Genomic DNA, 22,257 nt, shown 5'->3' on the forward strand with positions numbered 1-22,257 from the left:
TCTAAAAGACATAATCTAACCCTTTACATAATTTGAGTTCTTTAAGAAGCCTTAATGTGTTCTTATTTGTTTTTAAACAGTTGCTTCTAACAATAGCCATACTTAAAAAAAGATTTTATTGGGAAGAATGGCAACTGAAACACATCATGCTGCCAACATGAAGGGCAAACAGAAACATCCTGAGTAACCCTAATTTAGTGTTGTCACTTGCTTTCTTCCTTCCTCTTTCCCTTCAAACAAAATGTTACCCTTTGAAAACCTATTAGAGAGATGAAGATGACATCTTCCCACGACACAAACAAATGCAGAGTTACTTCTCCAGGCTGGAGATCAATGGGAGAGCACAGGCAGAGCTGGCCTGGGATCCTCAGCACCATGGGCCAAACAGGCTTGAGCATCTTCAGAAAATTGTCCCAGCCCCAAGGGACACCTGTGGGCACTGCCCTGCCCTCAGTGTGATGTGGAGATTCACTGTGGGCAGAAATCAGCCTCTGCTGCCTTCCCAAGGGCATCAGGACCCACCTCCTCAGGAAACAGAGATGAGAGGACGAAATAGCTGGGATTCAAAACGAATATTTGCCTCATAATTGGTACAGGATTGCTCTGCTTCCTGCAGGGCTCTCCAGCCCCCATTTGGGGAAGCAGGACCTGAGAGGGATTCCTGCCTGGCCTCTCCACACAAACAAGTCATTAATGCCTCTGCTTTCCCTGCTTTGACTTGGTTTTTGTATAAACTGCATTTGGTCTCACAGGTACAAATCTGGAGCTGCCCATTAAAGGATTACAGAATTTATTACTCAGGAAAGTTCTTGCAGTGCCTCAGTGCCTGCAGCAAAAAGCTCTGGCCTGCCTGCCCCCTGCCCCAGCTCATCAGAGCCTTCCTGTTTTGTTGATTTTTGACTCCATCTCAAGCAAACCTCGCTTTTGATATTTCATATTTTCAGTTTTTCACATGAGATTTCTCACAACTCCGCTCACACTGACAAGACACTGATTTTGCAGCCAAATAGAAAGAAGTAGAATTTTATATCGCAAACACATTAAGTTTTTATTCTGTTTTTTTGGCTGTAACACAGGAGCTGTGCCCAGGGCCACACTGACTGCCTTGACCCTGTAGTGGGTCACAGAGAACAGTTTCTATCAGGATGTTTTGTGGTGGGAAGACTTTCTCCAGATGCACTTTTTCAGTGGTTGGAGCTCTGTTTCAGAGCAGGATGAGCCCTGTTCTGCTGGAGGAGGTTTGCCCATGAACATGAGGATCTCCTGTCAGTATCTTTTGGGTCTCAGAACCCCTTTGTGCAATGTAGAACTGGACAGATACAACTCCAGTGCCCCAGAAAGATTGCTAAGCAAAATATCCCAGTATTTCACTCCCAGCTCCAAAGGCCATTTTCCCTTTATCTTTTTCCAGTTGTAGAATATTTGGCTTGGTTGTTTCCATTTGAAAGACACAAAGTCCATGGATAAAGAGGGGAAAAAGAAACTTTCCAAAGCAGTAATGGATCCATCCCTTATAAAAATAGAGCACACCTTCACATTTCTAACTGCAGCTGTTCCACCAAGGATCAGGGTGATTTTACCTCCCAGAATTTTGGAAAACAGTGTTTTGGGACCAAATCTTCGCTGGAAGAGCTGCTGTTTGCAACCAGCCAGCAGAGAAAGGCTGGAAATGGTGGGAATGAGCCAAATTTGGAGCACTGGAATCACTGCACCCTACCAACAGGTGATGGTTCCACGGCAGCAACCAGCACCACTGCCCTCGTTATTTCCCCATTAATGGCATTTTGGGGCTCAGCGAGCTGCAGAGCACTCCCAGCCCCTTGAAATGCTAATGGAAACATTTGAATATGTTGTTCTCCTGACAGCACACTCGAGGAGGGTTTAAAGCTGCCCAGCCGTCTGAGTGCTGCCCATAAATCACTCTCCTTGCCCTAGCGGTCCATTTTTCTTCTCTTTCGTGTCTATTTGCTGTTTGACACAGGAGCCTGTGCTGGAAGTGCTCATTTCATGCCAGACACTGTAATACCCCCGCAGCCTGCCGTGATTGTCAGGTTGATTTCATTAGCACGATAAGATGCATAGGCTCCTTTTTATCTCTTGTATTCTCCTTCTCTCTCTCCCTTTCTCTGTAATTTGGGTCTTTAAAGTCCCTGCTGTCTCCTGATCTACAGATAATTGTTTACTGTAATACTAGCCAGGAAAAGAGCTGATAAACTCCAGATGTAGAGAGGTCTTCGAATTCACTTTCCTTGCTCCATGCCCATGGCTATGGACCTCAGATAATATTTTGCTGCTGTCTGGGGTCCTTTAAACCTGCTAATAAAAAGAGGTTATTTAAGATGGACAATGATTGTATCATGTAAGATCTCATTAAGGTTTCTTTTCTGTTTGGGGGGTTGTTTTGCGGGGTTTTTTTGTTGTTTTTTTTTTTTTTACAAGCTTCTTATTAGCCCCAGTTCTTGTTGCCTGCCTGTATCTGCTCTGCACTGTACTCTTTGAAGTCTTATCGTGCTTCTTAGTGACAGGAGCCAGGATGCTGCATGTTAACCCCCATAGAGCAAAGAGATGAGACTTCTTTTCCCTTTTTTTTAAAAAAAAAACCCCAAGAAAAATACAACCCTTTTTTTTTTTTTTTTTTTTTTTTTTGCTGTGCAGTGGTTTGTGGTTAATTTTGATTCTTTGCACAGCAAAATTTAGATTTCAATGGTCAGGGGTTCACAAAGAGCCAAATTGCTGCCTCCAGCTTCAACAGCTCATGAAATAATTCCTTTCAGAGGTTTGATAGCAGTTCTCCAGTCGAGTTTTTTAATTACTGCTCCTGAGTTTTTACATAGCTCTGAACTTCTCCCTTCTCCCCAGCACTGCAAGGCAAGGAGCTGCCAAAGAGGCTCCTATCTCCAGCCTCATTGTAAGGCCCAAAAATAGCCCCAAAGGCCCTGCCTACATTTCCCTGTGAACCCAGTTTACAGCCAGTTCATGAAAAGGTTGCCTATAAATATTTGCTGTGCCCACACAGAGCGTGGTGGTTGTGACATCCCAGCCTGGCACACAGAGATCTTCCCCTGAACTGGTTTGGCACTTTAATTTCTGCTGTGAACTGGGACCACCTCACCCTGCCAGTGGAACCAGTTTGGCTGGCTGCTCCATACTGGGCGTGGCGGGACATCCCTGGGCGCTGGGGCAGCCCAGGGTGGAAGTTTTGGAGGGTTCTGGTTTGTGTTCAAGGGCTGTGAGGTGTGAGCCTCAGGAAATATCCCTGTGGACACAGCACTGTGCAGCCCATGCACCCTGCAAACACCTCGTGGTCTCTCCCTGGACAAGCTGCCATGAAAGGGTGAAGAAATCTGGGCTTGTGGCACAGGAGGGGATCAAATCCTCAAGAAACATTGAAAAAAAACCCCACCACCAAAAACCCAAATGAAAAAACCCAATGTGATCAGACTCACCCTTTAGTCAGACCCTGGGCTCTTCTGACCTGAGATTTCTGTCTTAATTTTGAAAACATCAAAACTGGATTTGGAGCTGCCCATTCCCAATTCTTGGGAGAAGGCTGGAAAATGAAGTTGGATATAAATTTTATGGAGGTGTCTTAATAGAATCGATTTACCAATTTACACCCATCACACCAAATTCCTTGGGTCTGACCCCCCTGTAGCCCGAGGTTTTGGAATCTCCAATATCTGAGGCCAGAGAAGGCCTCAGAGGATGCCCCTTGCTCCTCTGCCTCACGAGGAGGGAGATCAGCATCCAGCTGCCCTCCCCTGACAGGGCAGAGCCATGGCAAGGGGATTTTTCAGGAACAGGGAGGGAGAATTCATCTGCAGATCTAATCTGGGAGGTACTGACTCTATTTCTCCCTGCTCTTCATGCTTTGGATTCCCCCAAACTCCTCCTTGTTGCAGGCAGCATTATCAGACTCCACATCCCCATTACATTCCCGGAATTCTTACACAAATATTTTGTTTTCACTTGGTCACAAAGGTGGTCGGACTGCATTATCTGAATGAAGCTTTTACTTTCTCTGGGAAAACACCTTTTCCTCTCTTTTTTTGGGGGGCTGTTTCATTTCTCTTCAGTCTTTCTCAAGGCAAGGAGGGCCTGACGGGGTAGAGGTCCTACCTGGACACTTCCAGGAGGAAAGACCCTCAAAAAACCAGACTTTGTTGCCACCACGGACATCAGCAGAGATTTTCCAGACCCAGCTTCCCTACCCCAGGATCTGAACCCCCTGGATTAGCCATCAAATTAAAAAGAAATGGATTGGTGTAACTCTTCCCTCATAACAATGCTGTTTCATTGCCTTGTAATCCACTTTTAATTGGGATTTGCTTCCTGGCAACTGCGTGTAAACAAGGAGATGGTCAAAGGCAGCAGGGGGAGGGCAGGGAATGGGGCAGGAGTGTCTCACCCTCAGCCCAGCTTCCCCTCTATAAAATTCCACAGTCTGGGTCGCTTCCACCGTCATTTTGGAAAACACCTTTTCTTTTCCCTCCTCTACCCCAGGTTTAAAAAGGGTCTGTTCTCCTCCCCTCTCCGTGTAAACATCACTTATCTTGTTCTATAGGCAGCATGACTAGCAAGAGCAAGTACTCACAAAGTGCAAATTAGCCGGTGACAATAAATTGTCAGATTGCCTCTGAGGCAGAAACAAATGAATAGCTCCGTTTATTAATCACATGGCACCTTCACCTTTGATGTCTTGATGTTCCAGTTTTGGGGCTCCATTAAGCAACCCTGAGTGACTGCTGCAGCAGCTTCCACTAAACCAGAAATTTTGTTGGCAGCACATTTCAGGACTTCAAAGGCGGTAAATTACCTCGAGATTGTTTCATTAAAGAGCCCTTCCCAGTGTGAACAGCAATAACAGGAGAATCGAGATCAAAGAGCATCCATCTTTCTAGATTTGTTACATAGAAAATTACATGCTGAGGGTGTCTTTTTCACAAATCATGTCGCCTCCCATTTCAGCAAGAATGGTTCTAATTAGAGCAGAAGCCTCCCTGGCTGTGCAGAGAGTTATGATTGTCATTAATGCAGCACTGCAAAGTTTTTCCTCTCCGCACTCCCCAGACCCCATCCTCTGTTTGTGAGGTGCCTCTGGAACCTAATTAGAAACAATTATGCTGATTAACTGATTGCAGGCAGTTCTCTACACATTCTTGGGAAGAGCTTTTCCTGGGATGTATATTTGTTTATTTGAAATATTCTTTCATTTCCCTTCCCCCTCCACTCCCACGGGCTGCCTGGCTTTGCTTTCTTCTGTGCAGCCACCAGGGATGCAATCCCTGCTGGAGCTGGGGCTTCTCTTGTTTGGTGGGATGGACCAAGCACAAGCCAAAAAGGACCAGGATCTGTAACCCTGGTGCCTGGTTTGGTTTAATTTCCAGACACTCCAAGTTTGCTTCAGCCTCCAAGTCATGGGAAGCTTCTGTACCAGTAAAAGCCCAGCAGTTCCAGCTGTAAAGGATAAAAAAAACCAGAGATATCACCTGGGGACCTGGTAGCTCCTCAGAGCATGTGTGGAGAGGCACAGGATGGAGGAGGCAAAAGCCCCAGTCCCATTCTGGAAGTGCCTTTTCCCCTCTCCCTGTCTGGGCATGATGTGGAGGGAGCACCTGGGTGGGCACCACTCCACAATCAGGGCAATCCTTGTGCATCCTGAATCATCACCTCACCAGAAATCCCTTTATCAGCAGGCTGAGCAACTTGTCCTCCCAACTGCCCTTCCTTTTGTGTGTCTTCTCCAACACCAAGGTGGTGTCTCACACGGCAGGTGCTCCATGATTCCATAGAAATAACACCAGAACATGGAAAATCCAACCCCTCATTATCACAGCAACCCAGGCTGCTCCAGAGGAAAGCAGGAGAAACCCAGGAGTAGGGGTAGTCACAGAGAAATCTCTCACAAAAAGGTCATTCCACAGAAATGTTCATCCTCCCCAGACATTTGGAGGCTGATGCCTGCACCCAGACACAGCATTTTACATCTGCCCACTCTCTGATTTTATTCCCAGGTCTTCCTTATTAAATCTGATGTTCTTGCCAACTAAGAGACACCCATGACAACACAGGGCTGGGAAAAGAAAACTTAAAACTGCCCAAGTGGAGTTCTCCTGGAAAAGGTTTCTCTTTTAATGGTGTCGCACTCCTGTACTGCCTGGTTTTTATGGTGCCCTGTGAGGAGAGGAGACATCAGGCTGGTCAGAGTGTTTCACTAATGTCTTCTTTCAGTAAACAGCTAAGAAACTTAGGAAATTCATATTAGTTCTGCAAAAAAAACCCAAGGGAAATGCATCCATTTTCCCACAGATTCAGAGTTTCTAGAAAGCGAAAGATGGTTTCAAAATGCAGAGTTTGAGAGATGTGGTCATTTCATTTCACTCTTGTGTTTTATGGGACCTTATTGTCAAACATCACAGGGGAAGCACAACAAGAGGAGCAGAGAGCCGTGGGAAAAAGAGCCATGAAGATTTTGGTGTGAAATCTGGTGGAATCTCTGTCCCCAGCCCTGCTGCACTCTGAACCCAATCTGCTGGATACTGTTCCTCAGAGGAAGGATTGAGAAGAATAAGCAGCATGCAATGATTTGTTGGGCTCTGCTGAAGACACACCACGCCTAATTTCATTGTGAAAGGAACCTACCCTGCCATTGATCAAAATATCTTTGTCAGTGCTGGCACTGAGCCAGAACTATCCTGGTATTTCCAGAAGGATTCGTGTTGCTTTCTGTGATATGAGGTCAGAATAAATTAAGCAGGGCCTCTGACAGCTGATTTGCCATGATAATCTTTATGTTAGGATTGACCTGTTTATTCAACCCAGTCAATCTCTCATCAAAATGACAGCTCAGGAGCACCATAGATCATTATCCCCAAGGATGCATAAAGATCCTGTCACTTGGGACAATAAAAGCTGATTAGTACAAAATTAGAAAACAAGACTGGTGGAGAAGAAAGCCAAAAAAAATCAGACTCTCTACCTCTGCCACAGCTCAGAACATGTTGAAACCCAAGCTGCAGATGTTTTGTGCTGTAAAATGCTTTTTTATTGCTCTGTGGATTTGGGATATAAGACTACCCTGACAGTGGGATGGGGTTTTGTCCCTTGTGCTGGGTGGATGGGAGGTGGCTCCACCTGAAGATGACAGAATTGCACTCTAATAAAGCATCTCTATATAAAAGCAGCACAAAAGGCTCAGAGCTGATGCCTGGGAGATGGAGCTGTGGGACAAGGCTGCAAGGCAGAGCATGAGCTCTGTGTGTAGGGTTAGAACAGCTGGCAACTGCTGTCCTGTGGTTGGGGAAGTATTTCAGCACAGCTGTCGGTAGTAAAGTCTGAAGGGCGCTTGTCTGAACAGCTCCTGTAGAGATTGATTTTTGTTTATCACTCCTCTGAGTACAAATTTACACATGAAACTCAAAGGAAAAAGGGTAGTCTTTCTAATTGTGGTTGAATAGACATACTGCTAATAAGTGCACAATATAACTGTAAACAGATCACAAATCTGGAAACATATTCATTTATGTTACCTTTGTTCTCCTTCCAGGAAATACAAGGATTTGATAAGTTGACATTGATTTAATAGTCTGAAAACTGGAATCAATCTTTCTTTTCAGCCTTTTATTTTCCCTCCTGTTGCAAATTACAAACACATTTCTGCTTCCTGAAAGCTGTGCATGTATTTCTTGAAGACCTCTCCCCCTCCTGCCCCCTCTCCTGCCTAAGCAAGAAATATCTTGTTAATTGAGGCTGGGATCGAATGCTTACTGAAGGAAGGAACACAATGCACTTCAAGACATTCGGCTTCACTCTGAGTTCATTCTGCAGTGGCTGATTACTGGTGTGATGATGTTGATGATGGTGATGATGATGATGATGAGATGTTGTTTGAGAGCTGAGAGACAGTGATTGCTTTTGATAACCTGAAATTAACAGCTGGATTTATAGCTTGTAAATATTCCTCGTGGTGGATTCTCACATTGCCAGCATAATCCCCTCTTCCTGTGCAGACCCTGTTTATGAATCCCAAACCACTGACATTATCCCCAGGATGTAAGACAAGAGCCTCTCCTGGAGTGCACACTGCCTTTTCTGAGGACTCAATAAAGTGGCATTCCCAGACTTTTTATGTGCCCTTCAATTGTACCTGAGTGTGACAGTTAAATTTACACCCCCTGACCCACTGCTCCCTTATAAAACAGCGGGCTCCTGCTTTGCACAGATTTTCTCCCGCAGTGTTTCTCCCTCATTTCCCCCTCTGTGGCAAGGAAAGCGCTCTCATTTGGGGCTTTGTGATGAGATGCAAACACCCCATGCCAGCCTGGTGCCATTTGCCTGGAATGCAGAGGTGGGATCACCCTTTTTTGGGGTGTTCTCCATCAGCACGGAGTCAGAGTGTGGAGACACATCCCTGACCCTCTGATGGCTTGGAAAAGTCAAGGATCCCTCAGGCTGCCTCATGCCAGCCTTGTGGGGATGGCTCTGCTGGGCTGCAGGCAGAAAAGGGCATGGAATGATCAGAACACCTCACACACAGCTCCACCAGCCCCTTTGGAACTCCTTTTCCCATTGCCAGCAACTCTTCCTGGAGCACAACGAATTGTCAGAGAAGGGAGAAATATCCTCTCTTCATGGGATGATTCAGGGCAGGGGGACTGGGTCCAGGTGATCTCTAAGGTCCCTTCCACCCCAGGCTGTTCCATGATTCTATTATTTCATGTTTCCATGATAATGCAGATTCATATTTCATTCTGTTGAAGAATATGTTTAAATTCTGCTTCAGTTTTGGTGGCCACACTGAAATAAGAGTGATAAACCAGACAGTGATGGAGCTGTTCTGGGGCTGGGCTCCCAAAATGAGGGGGGAAATCCATGGCAGTGATTTTTGGAAACATTTAAGCCAACATTTACAGCTTTATTCAGTAAAGTGCAATTATGATTTGATTAAATAGTTGCATATATTTTGGACCATTGTGGGTCCAAAAAGGCCTGATTCTGTTTTCAACATGGTCAAAGCAGATTAGTGGAATCTCTTCCTGGATAGGCAGTAAGGAGTGAAATCTTCCATGTTCCCTCTGTCCTCAAAGAGTTTGTCCTGCTTTCTAAAAATGCAACATACTACTAATATTTTGCCTCATTATCTATGTCTGTTCAAATACAAATTAACTTGGCACAGTCCTCGCCAGGAAATGATGTAACAGAAGGGTATTTTTATAGGATGGAGGAGCCCACAAGTCTGATACACTCAGTGGACCTGCAAATTAGCATGATAATAAATTTATCATCTGTGGAGGTAAACAGAAACCAAAGCCCACAGAGACATCCCCGTGCGGCGAGACCGGTTCGCCAAAACAAAGCTGGTCACATTCTTGGAGGATCTGAATATTAGAAGATGTCTAGGGCACAGTGAGGGGAATTTCCAGACAAGATAAATACAGACAGAAATATGAGAGTGAAGAATAGGGCTACTGTAGGAATTTTTGCCCTCAAAAATGGAGCGAGCTGTGGGAGGCACGCCCAGTTGGGATTCTGGTTTTCACAGGCTCTTTGCTTGTCAAACTTAATATCAAGTAAAATAACCTAATTTGACTTGGCAAAGGCACAGAGTGTAGAGCCTTGATAGCTGTGACAGAGGCTTTTGAAGCTTCTTATAAACAGAGTTTCCCTGGCTTTAGAAGAGATGGTTGAATAATAAACAACTTTCCCAATCCTGACTCCGACTACTGAAAAGCACAAATTGTGAGGAGCTCGTTGGCCAAGGCAATCCCTCTGCACAGCCCATCTGCCAAAAAGGGACTTAGCAGAGTGCTCAGAGCTAGGCCTGGGTTAGGGTGTGTCCCATTTTTGGGCTTTCTGGCCCACTTTTTTTCTGATCCATGACCTCATGGAAGTGTGCTACAAGACCAAATATTTGTTTTTGCTCTCCTGGATCTTGTTCTTAATCTCTCTTGTGGGTTGGTGTGAAATCTGAATGTGAAAGGAGAAAGTATTTACCTTATTATTACTATTATTACTACTACTACTACTACTATACTACTACTACTATTACTACCATAAGAAAACATGCAGAAATAGGTTGCAGAAAGGATAACAAGTCAAATTTGGAAGAAATTTTAGAACCAAGGCAGAAAGTATGAATGTGTTTGAGATGAAGGATGGGATCCTTGGAAATGGAGCAGATTTAGCCATTGGTAAAAAAAAAAAACCCATTAACTGGAGAGTGGGGATGGGGAAAAATCCCCACAAGAGCAGGGTTCTGTCTTCTTCCATGTTGTCCCAGTTTCTTCCCTGGGTCAGATTCAGCACTGAATACAGAGGAACTGTTCTCACTGGAATTAATTTTCCAGTGAAAATTACTTTTGAAATTTCATTTATTGGCGATCAGAGCAAAATAGGAGTGGCACTAAAACAATGATGTAAACAAATGGTTCAAGAAAATCCCCCCCAAAAGCTGTTTTTTTCCCCTCATATCTTAAGAAAAGTGGCACATCTCCACCTCTGCCAGCTAGGAATCATGCCCTTCTCCTTTCTTTCCAAAATGTGCTGTATTCTGCCATTACTCTCCCTGTCTCTGGGCTTATTTTTCTCTTCTGCTCCCAGTCTGTACATAGAATTTTGCTCAAAATAAGAGGGAGCTCTGAGTCCCCTTTTGAATCCCAACTTCCAACTACTTGGTTTGCACACTTTAATTCCCTCAATTCCTGCAGCTTCTCTCCTATTGATAATTGATAGACTGTTCCTTCCTCCCCAATTTCCTTTATTAGCTCCACCAGGAAGTTTATTGGTGTTCCTTGCGTGTAACCCAAGCCAGTGCCACGCTTGTTTCCAGCCCTATGTAAATTAATCCTGGCCAGAAGTCTGAAGGCAAAGATCAGGGAGCCTTAAAGCAGGGCAGAGATCTGGTTACACGCCAGAGGCCTCCTCTGCAGATGAAATGACAGGAATTTGGGGCTGCAGCCCTTCCTGTTGGCTCCTAATGAACTGGGGAGGCTCCTGCACTGATCCACACACAAACAGCTCCTCACACACCAGCCAGGCCTGCAGCTCGCTCTCTATTCTTCATTTTATTCCTCATTTTATCATTTTCCTGGTTGCTCTGCAAGCCCAAAGGTCAGCCATGGGAAGCTGGGGTTAGAAACTGCCCATGGATGCTGCTGCTGGTGTCAGAAGGGTCTTTTTGCCAGAAATTGGGATCCCCTAAACCTGGGGTGTGTGTCCGTGGACAGCTTCAGCTGATTTACTTTTATGAACAGAACTCAGGAGGATTCCTGGGCTGGCACAGCTGGATTTGAGAGGTTTCCCTTGATCACCAAATCCAAACATTTTCTCTTGACATTCCAGCTTTGCTGGAGCCAAGATGCTGATAAATGTGTGTGTGTGTGCCTTTGTACAGATAACAAACAACCACAAGATTTTGTGATCATTTATCCACTGTCCCTGGTCCTCTGCTGATAGCCACGTGAATGGAAATATTTATTGAGGAATACCACAGGGAATTTAAAGCCAGGCTGTGAAAAGCAGCATTATGAGAGGTTCCCCTCTCCAGATGTGGGGGTGTGGAGTCTGTCAGGTGCGACAATGAAATGCTAACATGGTGTAACACCATAATATGGGCACAGAGCGTTTCATTCCAGTGGCAATCCTAATTATAACACTACTTGGGACAGGAAATTGCCTGTTGGACTGCTCTGCCTGAAAACCTTAACAGAGAACTCTGCCTGTATTTGCCTCCACAGTGAAATGTAATGCACTGACCCCAAACAGCAAACCCTGAGCTCCCCTTCTTTCCTTCAAACCTCCAAAACCCCTCCAAACCTGGCACAGGGAAATTCTGATTTATTGGCAGCATGAGAGTGAGGCAAGAGAGGTTGCAAAAGCCAAATGATAAAATGATGGCTCAATCAGGTGGCCAGAACACGCTCAAAAGCAGGCTGGAAGGGCTGGGCTCCAGAGGCAGCCAGGAAAAGAGATTTCCTGGGAATAACCATGTCTGGGAGCTGCAGCAGAGCTGATCTACCTGGGTTTGCCAGCATGGTTTTAAACTTGGAGCTCTCTGTCCTCTCTGGATTCTCAGGCAGCTTCCAGAAAAGAAACAACCCAGATATTTATGAATTAAAATGCTTTCAATTCCATCTCTCCCAAGAGGGAGATAAATATCATTTTGATGTTCTTCCATGCTAAAAAAAAAAAAAAAGATTTTGTGCCTTTTTTTTTTTTTTTGTGTTGTCTGAGAATGGACTGAAGCAGACTTGTTTTAATCTCTAATGTACCACATTATTTACTCCTCAAATTGTGCAGTTTTCCAGCTCTGGAGGCCTCCAGCTTGGACTTGGGGCAATGGGGTGCACTTTTCTGGACTCTTTCTTAATTCCTTCCTCTCCTCTTAATAACGGACCAGAGAAAATCCTGATAACCACCAAAAACTCAGCTGCATAATAACAAATTGATGCACCAGCTCAGGAAAATCCTAAACCATGTGTTAAACCTGTTTAATCACGGCCAAAAAGAGGAGCAGACAAAGCACACAAACAGAATAATCATGGACGTGAGGCAGTCTCTGCTGGGGGCTTTGGTTTCTCAGCTGTGAGTGTGCTCCTGTCACTGTGCTGACCCTCAGCACCCACAGAAATGCAGTTTCATTTATCAGAGCTGCTTTTCGAGGCTCTGCTGGGACTGGGAGTTCTTCCCCACAAAAACCCCAGAGCTGAACCAGAGCTGGGCTCTGCTGCAGGAGGGGAGAGCCTGGCTGTGGCCCTGACAGCTTTATACCCCAAAGCATCCCAGCCAAAAAGAACCAATTTTAAACACTGTTTAAAACCACTGTTGGCTGAATAGGGCTGGGGACACCATAGCCTTGTTGTGTGGCACCACTCTCAGGGTTTCATTGTCCTTTCCTACCACTCTGGTTATTAAACCCTCTAGCAGCCTTTTACTGACATTTGATTGTAATTTAAGCACTCCAATCTACTCAAGCACTTTGTTGTAGGGAGAAAAGCTGCTGGCACTGGTCTAGGACATCAAACCTTGAGGTTTGCTTTCATTTTCCAGCTCTGTTCTTTCTGTTGATCTGATTGTGCCAAAGGTTAACAGTGCCCAGTAATGAACCATATCCATTTAATTGGGCAGATTAGCCCTGGGGGAAACTCTCACTTGTGGTGCCACAGGAGCAGGATCATCCTCAGTGTGGCCACACCAGGCTTTGTCCTTCCCAGAGGTGATGGAGGCTGAGGAATCTGGGACACTGTGAAACACAGCAACAGGCAAACTTCAACTCACCCAAAATCAGCTGAAAAATTGAGCATTAAAGAATGTCATCAATAGGTGCAGAAAGCTTGAAAGAAATATTGTATTTTCTTTGCTTTCAGTGTTGCCAGAGCATTTCTTGTTTAGACCAGTTTGAATTTCACTCCTAGCTCAGAACCCCCAGGACAAATCATCCTGTTCAGCTCTGAGCAGGAGTGAGGTGCTAAAAAGGGATGGGACAGAATGATTTTCCTGTTGTTTCTTAGGGCAGTTTTTTGCCTTTGTGACTCTTTGTGAAAGAGATGGAAGTTTAAGGACATGGTTACCCAGGAATGGCTGTGTGTAAATCCCATTTCTAGTGGTAACAGATGAAATGAAACACCCTTGCCAGGGATAGAGCAGTCTGGATATGCACATTCTGTCTTATGCCTAATTACATTTTTTATGTACACAACTATTTCTCTTTAATCATCTCTGTCTCCTCCTTGCCTCTGCTCCCAGTTTGTCACAATTCTGTTTCTTTAGCCTGCATCAGCCCTGCTAAATATGAGCCACGGCTTTGTTTATGGATATATTTTACTAATTCTTATTTATTAAAATAATTGCCTTAATTAATCCTAATTGTCCATTGTTAATCACTCAGTAATACGCTTCCATTTGCTTGTACATATATTTTGGTATTAGTCATTAGAAAAGCAAGACATAAAGCAAATGGTATAATTACTCACAGAGCACTGGGAGCTCAACCAATAAAAATCAAAGGGGAGAAAATAAAATGCTTTCAACATTCCTGTATAGTAACTGGGACATCCTGTGTCACAAATGACTTTATGAGCTGTCTGGAGGTGGGATTCCCTCCTAGAGCCTCAGGAGGCTGAGAAATGAAATGAGAAACCCTCTTAGAGCTGGGATGATGTGTCCAAATTTACCTCTTGTTTGTCAGCAAGAGCAGGACAGAAGGTGAAATACCCCACTGAACTGTGACAGGGAGCCTTGCAGGGAGAGAAACTGGAATAAAAATGTCAAAAAACCTCAGAGCTTTGTATTTCCTATTTTTTGGTTTTTCTCTTGGATGAGAAAAGTAAAATCCCAACCAGCTCCTATTGTCAGGCAAAAGCTCAGGCAGGTTTTCATGTGGGTGGGGACCCAAAATCACGACAGGTCTGGTTCTGTTTGCACTGACAGCCAGCAGGGACGGGACAGGAGCGTGGGGTGAGGGAGGAAGGAGCCCTGGGAGCAGAGAATCCTGCTGGAGCAGGGCAATGCCATGGGGTTGGTGTCTCCTGCAGCCCTGCTGGGGTTGGTGTTGGTGTCTCCTGCAGCCCTGGTGGGGTTTGGGATTGGTGTCTGTGTCTCCTGCAGCCCTGCTGGGGTTTGGGGTTGGTGTTGGTGTCTCTTGCAGCCCTGGTGGGGTTTGGGATTGGTGTCTGTGTCTCCTGCAGCCCTGCTGGGATTGGTGTTGGTGTCTGTGTCTCCTGCAGGCCTGCTGGGGTTGGTGTTGGTGTCTCCTGCAGGCCTGGCCTTCCCCTGGAGCCAAACCCCAAAGCTGGGAGGGAGCACGTGGAGGCTCTGCACAGCCACAGGGAGAAGCTCTGGAGAAATGTGGCTCCAGGGCAGTCCTGGGCTGGCAAAGAGCCTCTGGCAGCACAGACAGAGCCTGCAGGGGCAGCACTGCCAGGACGTGGTGGTGCCTCCTCTGTGCCAGGGCCTGTCCCCTCTGGGAGAGCTCTGGCTGCTCCCAATAGCTCAAAAGGAGCTTTTACATCCTTCAAAACTGGTCTCTGCTCCACTAAATAACTCTGAAGCAGAGACCAAAACAGAGAATAAACTCCCCAAGTGCTTGTTTTACTTCCCTGGCCCAAAGTGACAGAGGAACATGGCCTGCAGAGCATTGAGGATGCCCTAAACTGTGCAAGATTGATCCAGGGCTCTGAATATTGCAGGGCACCCTCTGAGCATCACAGGACTCTCCCAAAAAGGGCTCTGAGCATCTCAGGACATGCCCTGAGCATTGCAGAACATCTCTTGAGTAGGGCTTTGAGCATAAAGGGTGCCCTGAGCAGTGCAGGATTCCCTGGTCCAGGGCTCTGAGCACCACAGGCCAGCCCTGAAAAAAGGTTCTGAGCAATAAAGGATGCCCTGGGAATTTCAGGATACCTTGGTCCAGGGCTCTGAGCACCACAGGCCAGCCCTGAAAAGGTTCTGAGCAATAAAGGATGCCCTGGGAATTTCAGGATACCTTGGTCCAGGGCTCTGAGCACCACAGGCCAGCCCTGAAAAGGTTCTGAGCAATAAAGGATGCCCTGGGAATTTCAGACCTCTGAGCATTGAGCTCAAAGTTTCAGTGAAGGCCTTGCTCTGCTCTCAGCTGAGAGCCTGATCCGTGTTTATCTGGAACATTCTGATCCCTCTATTGCTTTGGGATATTCTAATTGTCCTTAGTTAAATGAGATTCATGAATGATTTATTCAACAGTTGCAGTTCCCACAGTTCCAGAGCTTGTTGACTTCATATTCTCTGGGTAAATTATTTGTGGCTTAAGCTGCTGGCAAAGTCCCAGCAGTTTTAAGGAAGTTATATTTTGTCCTGAATAAGTGGATTTTCCTCTCTGGTTGGCAAGGTTTAAACATCTATAGATGCTGGGGCAATCTCTTTTCTATATGGAAGTGAACCATTTCTCAACTCCAAACATGGACCTTGCAGGGAAGTCTCTCTGCAAGAAATAGGAGCATTTTCTCCACACATCTCTACTTATTTTTGTCTTTGAGTCCATCAAGACTTTCAACAAAAGATGTTTAGTGACAATTTTTAGTGGATTCTGCGATCTGGGAATCTGATCTGCTACAAGATTTGAACAAATCCACTTCTGGTACATCTGTGGAGTCCCACAGCACAGAGGATTTCAGTGTTGTGTTTTCTCCTTCCCTTTTGGCCGTGGTTTTCCATGTCCTGAGAGGCTCATGTTGCCTGTCCCAGTCAGGGAAGGCACCAGAGGGCCACAGCTGGTTTGGACAGCCACCAGAGGTGGTGAAATCCTGATGTCCCCTTGTTTGGCCACTGATGTCCTGTGGCAGAAGAGTCCCTGCAGGTGAAGGGCCCATCCTGTTGGGAATGTGTCTCCTGAGGGCACCTTTCCCTGGAACCACCCCATGGATGACCCAGCCCACCCTCCCAGCTGCCCAGTGCTGGCCCTGGGGCTGCAGAAGGACTGGGCAGAGCCCCAGGCTGGGGGGACACCCCTTGTCCCACACTGCCACCCCCAAGGTCACCGCTCCCATTCCAGGATGGAATCCTAAACTTCCGTATTTCTTACAGGTCCTGTGTGATGGATCTGCACATCTCTGCACTCTGATTTTGAACCCACAGCCCAGCTGCTGCTAAATGTGCCAGGTGAAGGAAAAGACAGGAAAGGAGAAATTTTAAAGGAGTGAATTAATGGTTAAATTACTGCTGCAGCTCCTCCTCCAAATCCTCACTCACAAGCTGAGCAGGTTTTTCTTGTTTATCCACCCAGCCTGTCCTGGAAAGGCACCTCCCACCTCCTTCTCCTCTATTGCTGTTGCTATTAAGAGAGATTTTTGTAGTATACAAAAGCTCTGATTGTCCTCTCACTTATACTAATTTTGCAATTGTGTAAATCCATTGACCTGAGCAGAGTTATTTTTGATTGACACTAATACATGCTGGAGGAGAAGCAGGTTTTAAATATCTTTGAAGGCAGGCAAGCTTGGAGAAAATATTTTTAAGCTTCATAATCATGATGGTGTTGTTTTTGTGCTGTGTTGTTCATTTGTTATTTGAATTATCTTTGTGAAATGTTCATTCGGGTCAGATATTTGTATGTCTATTTTGTACTTCTGTCTGAATTTAACTTAGTTTGGTGTTTTATTTTTAATAAATAACCTCACTTCAAAGATACATGAGAGATTTTAAAGACCGTGAAGCCAAAGTGAACGCATATGAGCAGCTCGAGCTCCCAAAACTTCAATTTCATCCAGGATTTCTATTACCATGGAATGAAATTAGTCATTTCTGTCTTGCCCTGGGATGTGATCATTCTGTTACATGATGCAGTCAGACAAGAGCCCTGTCAGTGATTTACAGCCACATGGGCTCCCCATAAATCTCTGGAATCCACACTTTCATATGGACCCTCTTCAGCTCAGCCTCTTTTATGAAGTATTCAGCTCAGCTGAGCTGTGGAAGTACTTAGTAACCACCAAGATGAGTCATTACAGTGCCAGAATTGCTCTTTTCTATTTATTTCCATTTTCTTGTTGCCATCAGGGGATTTGGGGCTTTTACAGCAACGGAGACCCCTCCCCTCTGAAACCTCTGGCTTTGTGTGGCACTGGGCAAAGCCAAACACTCAGGAGGTTTCATCTTGAGTTATTGAAGCAGCTTCCTGAAAATCCTTCAATAACATCAGCTTTGTGGGCAAACTTTTGGCCCCATGGCTGGCCTGGCTTTGGGCAGGGTGACAGCAGGAATTGCAACATTTCTTTTTCCCTGTGCTGTGCATGACAAGGATGGATTTCCAAGCCTGTCCAAGGCTGGGGAACCTTTTGCACCCTTCGGGGGCTGTGGGCTCTGAGAGAATGTCCCAAAATCCTTCCTGACGAGGCCATGGATTCATATATTGTGCATTACACACGTGAATTCTGTGTCACCTGGAAAAGCCAAATGAAGATGCCCAAGCTGTGCTGCTCCTGTGACCTGCACTTCAAAAGGAGCAGCTCAGTTGCTCAGCCCTGTTAATTTTTTTGTCTGACCAGTGCTCTATACTGCCAAACTACAAAGTCAGAGGAGATTTCTTCTCTTGAGAATAATGGGTGTTCTCACCTTGAAAAACAATGTGGCTTTAGCTGGTGTGAAACTATTAGCAGGGTTGACTTAGTGCTCACTCTAGTTAGAAGAGATTATGTTAAATGTGGCATCATCCCCTGGAAAAACACACCAGGGAGCATTTGGGGCTGCTCCAGGCCTGTGTTAGCCCAGCTGAACTTGCAGCTAGCCAATATTATACATCAGTCTAAAATAACTGTGCAAATTAGGTGCATAATTACGTCCATAAATTGTTGGAAAATTTGGCTTTTAAATTGCATGTCATAAACAATAATAACCCACTGAGGTGATGGTTGTCAGTTCACCTCACCTAAACTGCATTTCCTCTTGTCCAGCAGAGGAACTGAGGGGCAATCTCTAAACTTAGCAGGGAACAACCTTTAAATCAGCAAGAAAATTGCTCACAAAAAATGTCAGCAAATTCTGGGTGTCACTGCTGTGAGGATGGCAGGGCCCAAGTCATAAAAGTGATATTTTTTGCTAGCCTGAGTCCATCAGCTGCTCTGAACAGCCTACATTCAAAAACCAGCTATTATTATTTATTTATTTATTAGTAGTAGTAATATTAGTGTTTATTATTGTTATTATATTTTGAATTTCCATCGCTAGAAATGTGATTTATAATTGTAATTACTTTTATTGTTAACCCAAAACCTTCAGAATAGGATTCTGGTACAGGGAACAATAACCTCACTGGGATCCTCCCTTCAGCTCAGTGAAGAATGTCAATGAAATAAAAAGAAACAATTAAAAACTTAAGTTTAATATCAGAATCCAGCTGCTAGTGATCCAGGATAGATAGTAATTAATTTAATCATTCATATAAAATCCACCTTGGAGGAAATTTGTCAGGGAGGGACGAGAACAGATAGCTCTGATCACCCAGAGGAGTGATAGAGGATAAAAACAGCACTTAAAACACTCACCTCCAATTAGTGTAATATTGTCTATCTTTTAATAATGAGAACAACACACCAGGGAGGTACGGGAGCTTTTAATGACGCTCAGTAAATGAGCTGCCTTGCAAAACACTGTTGTCCTTTTGTGCCTCTAATGGCTTGACAACATTTTGTCCAGAGGGCTGTGAAGTTTTCCTGGCCCGTTAATCTTAAAGGCAAATGCTGCTTTTCAGCAAGAAAACTGCTCAGAGAGAGTCTCCCTGCACTGCCACAGCCTTAGAGGAGGGCTGCCAGAGCCCTGCAGCAGCAGTCACCCATTAAAATTGAAATTGAAATTGAAATTAAAATTCATGAATCTCAGCAGCTCCTGAAAAGCCCAGCCTTGGTCAGGTGTGGATCTCCGGGGGTTTTGCTGTTCAGGAGTTTGAGGAGCCTCTGTGAAGCTTCATCTGATACAAAACTGGCACTCAGGGTTTCTCTGTTCCACTTGCAGGACTGCGCAGTGATTTCCTCCTCCACTGGTGACACTGGCTCTAGAGCAGGATTTTTTTTAGAAATTAAAAAAAAAAAAAAAAAAAAAAAGGAGGCCCCATTTGCAGAGAATATTCCAGTTCTAGATAGGCTTTAGAGATTTAAATATGCACTGCTAGATCTGGGCTCTGAGGCCAAATCATGATTCATATGTATTCATGGGAAAGCCCATAATAGCATTGCCCTGGGTGTGTTCAGACTGATAGAAATTCTAATGTATTTTAAAATTAAACTTGACCTACAATCCTGCTCCAATCTCAGATCTGTACAAAGGCATTAATTGGACTTATTCAACTAATTACTCGTTATTAAACCAGTGTAGAGACTGTAAAGGCTTGGACAGGCAATTACTTTATGGAGACAACAGCCTGAGTTTTGGCAATATTATCTGAACTGGGATAAAAGTTCTGAAAGCTTCAGAAGCTGAGCCTGGGGCAGCCAAGCCCGTGGAGCCAAGAGATCATGCCAGTGTTCTCATGGGGTTCATTTTGTTATGCAGGATAAAATGAAGGCAGAATTTTGTGATGCTGGATCAGGAGCTGTGTGTATCTTCTGTGTGTGGAAATATGAGGTTGCAGCAGCCCCCCCAAACCTGGGCTGCTCTCCCCACTCAGTAACCCAAATGCTGAGAGAGGTGAGGACTCTAAGAGCTCCAGAAAAAAAAAAAAAAAGTTTTAATTTGTCTAGGTAGTGAAAAAAAAAAAATTTAAAAACCACCCAGCTCAGGAACAAGGCAGAAATGTTAATTCCTTATTTTAACATATGCTCACTCTGAGCTGCTGACAGCACTCCCAGGTGTAAAATAAAGTTGGTGATTTTAGTTTGTGTTCAGGTAATGCCTCTGACTTGGGGGGCTGTGACCACTCAAAGGGATGAGGAGCAAACCTTTGGTCTGTTCTGGGGGTTCGTGATGGTCCTTTTGTGGAGGACAGGAAGAAATCACGTTTTCTTTTCTAGTGAAAAGCATTTCAAAAGTGAGTTTTAGCAGCTTTATGGAATGCCCAATGGTCTGCACAAGGATTAAAAAGCTGCAAGGACTTGGCTCTGATAAGATCAACACTGCCCTGACTGGTACAGATGATAAATAAATGAGACACTTAACTGCACTGATACAATCTTGAAGTGTCTCAAAGCAAAATCTTTGGCAGATTTTCCATCATAACACAACAAAATCACTTCTCCACCAAACCTTTTGGTTCCAGAGAAGCAGAATTTCTGAGAGGAACCCACCCCAGCTGAAGGTTCCTGGGCTGCAGGGAGGAACAGGAGTCGCACCTGCTGGTGATGAACCCCTGCATTTCTGCAGCTCCATCCCTCCCTGCATGCTCAGAAGGTGTTTTCTCATTTGGCAGCGAGGAAACTGAGTCACAAAGGTGCCCAGGGATTTTCCTGAGGGGAACAGGAAGTCCATGAAAGGGCTAGGAACCGAATCCTGCCTTCCCAAGCTCATTAACTTTGCTCTTCAGAGGTAATGACTTTTTACTAAGTGGACTCAAAACAATTTCTGCCTCTCCAAGCTGTACCTTTACTGTATGTGGGGATCCAACTGCTTTGAACAGCTTCAGAACTCTCTGGCAGGAGTTTTAGACCCTTAAAAATACAAAAATCAGAACATTTAAAAGTGGAAAGCTTTTTTTTTTTTTTTAATTTGCAGCCTCTCTTTCCTTTTTTTTTTCCCTTCTGGAGTTTAACAAGTTCCAAATGTTCTGGGGTGTCTATTTTTGTTGAGTTTTGGATTGAAAGTGTTGTTCTTGTACATTGCTACAGTAAAAGTGTTTACACAGAAAACAGACTTGTCTGGAAAAGTAACAATTTGTTCACAGGATCATATAACATATTTTCCCAAATGGGCTCTGGGGAATGAGAGCAACCAATCCATCTTCTCTCTGCAGTGAATTTGCAATGTCTGATTTCTCTTTTCACCCATGAAATCTTCATCCTGCTCCCAGTGCCAGCTATAGCCTGCCCTGCTATTAACAGCAACAGCAATAAAGGCAAAATAAACTCCTTTTAGTGTGCAGGGCCTGTGGAGAGCAGTGCAGAGCAAACAGCTCATTATGTTTGAGCATCAGCTTTTTAAGGGAAACGCTGGCAGCCCAGGGAAAGAAGGAAGAATCAAAATCCCATCAGAAAAATATTCCTTGCTCTGTATAATCCTTCTTTGCAACTCCTGAATTTAGGCTCCTTTACTAAAGGGAAGGAGCAGGGCCCATGCAAAGCTGCCCGTGGTTTCCCTGTTTGTGCATCCAAGGTATGACACAACAAGGACAAATATCCGGAGGCAGCTTCAGAGACATTGAGTCTAGATCTTTAATTAATAGCTGGGCATCAATTACATAATACCTGAGCAAATAGACACGTGCATTTATTATCTGAAAACAAGAACTCTGCAATTATGGTCATCAAGAAAATGTCAGAAAACAAGAAGCAACAAATACCCATTGTGGAATTAATAAGAACAGTAGTTCCCCTCCAGTGGTCACTGAGTAAGCAAACATTCTGGTTAAATAAACTGAAATGGAGCATATCTGGGCAACACACTCAGGTGGTGGGTCAAAGCAGAGGTTAAATAAAAATTTATTTTAAAAAGGCCCAGAAGAACAGACTGTGAGTCCCTGCCCCACGCAGCACGTGTTGTTAGAGCAGCACTGGGCACTGCCCTGAGCTCTGGGGCTTTGAAGTGGAGCTGTGTGGCAAGCAGGGAGCCCTCGTGTTTCTGCAGGCTCCTAGCAACTCCCCT

The sequence above is a fragment of the Molothrus ater genome, chromosome 15 (assembly GCF_012460135.2).
Source record: "Molothrus ater isolate BHLD 08-10-18 breed brown headed cowbird chromosome 15, BPBGC_Mater_1.1, whole genome shotgun sequence".
Taxonomy (NCBI): Eukaryota; Metazoa; Chordata; class Aves; order Passeriformes; family Icteridae; genus Molothrus; species Molothrus ater.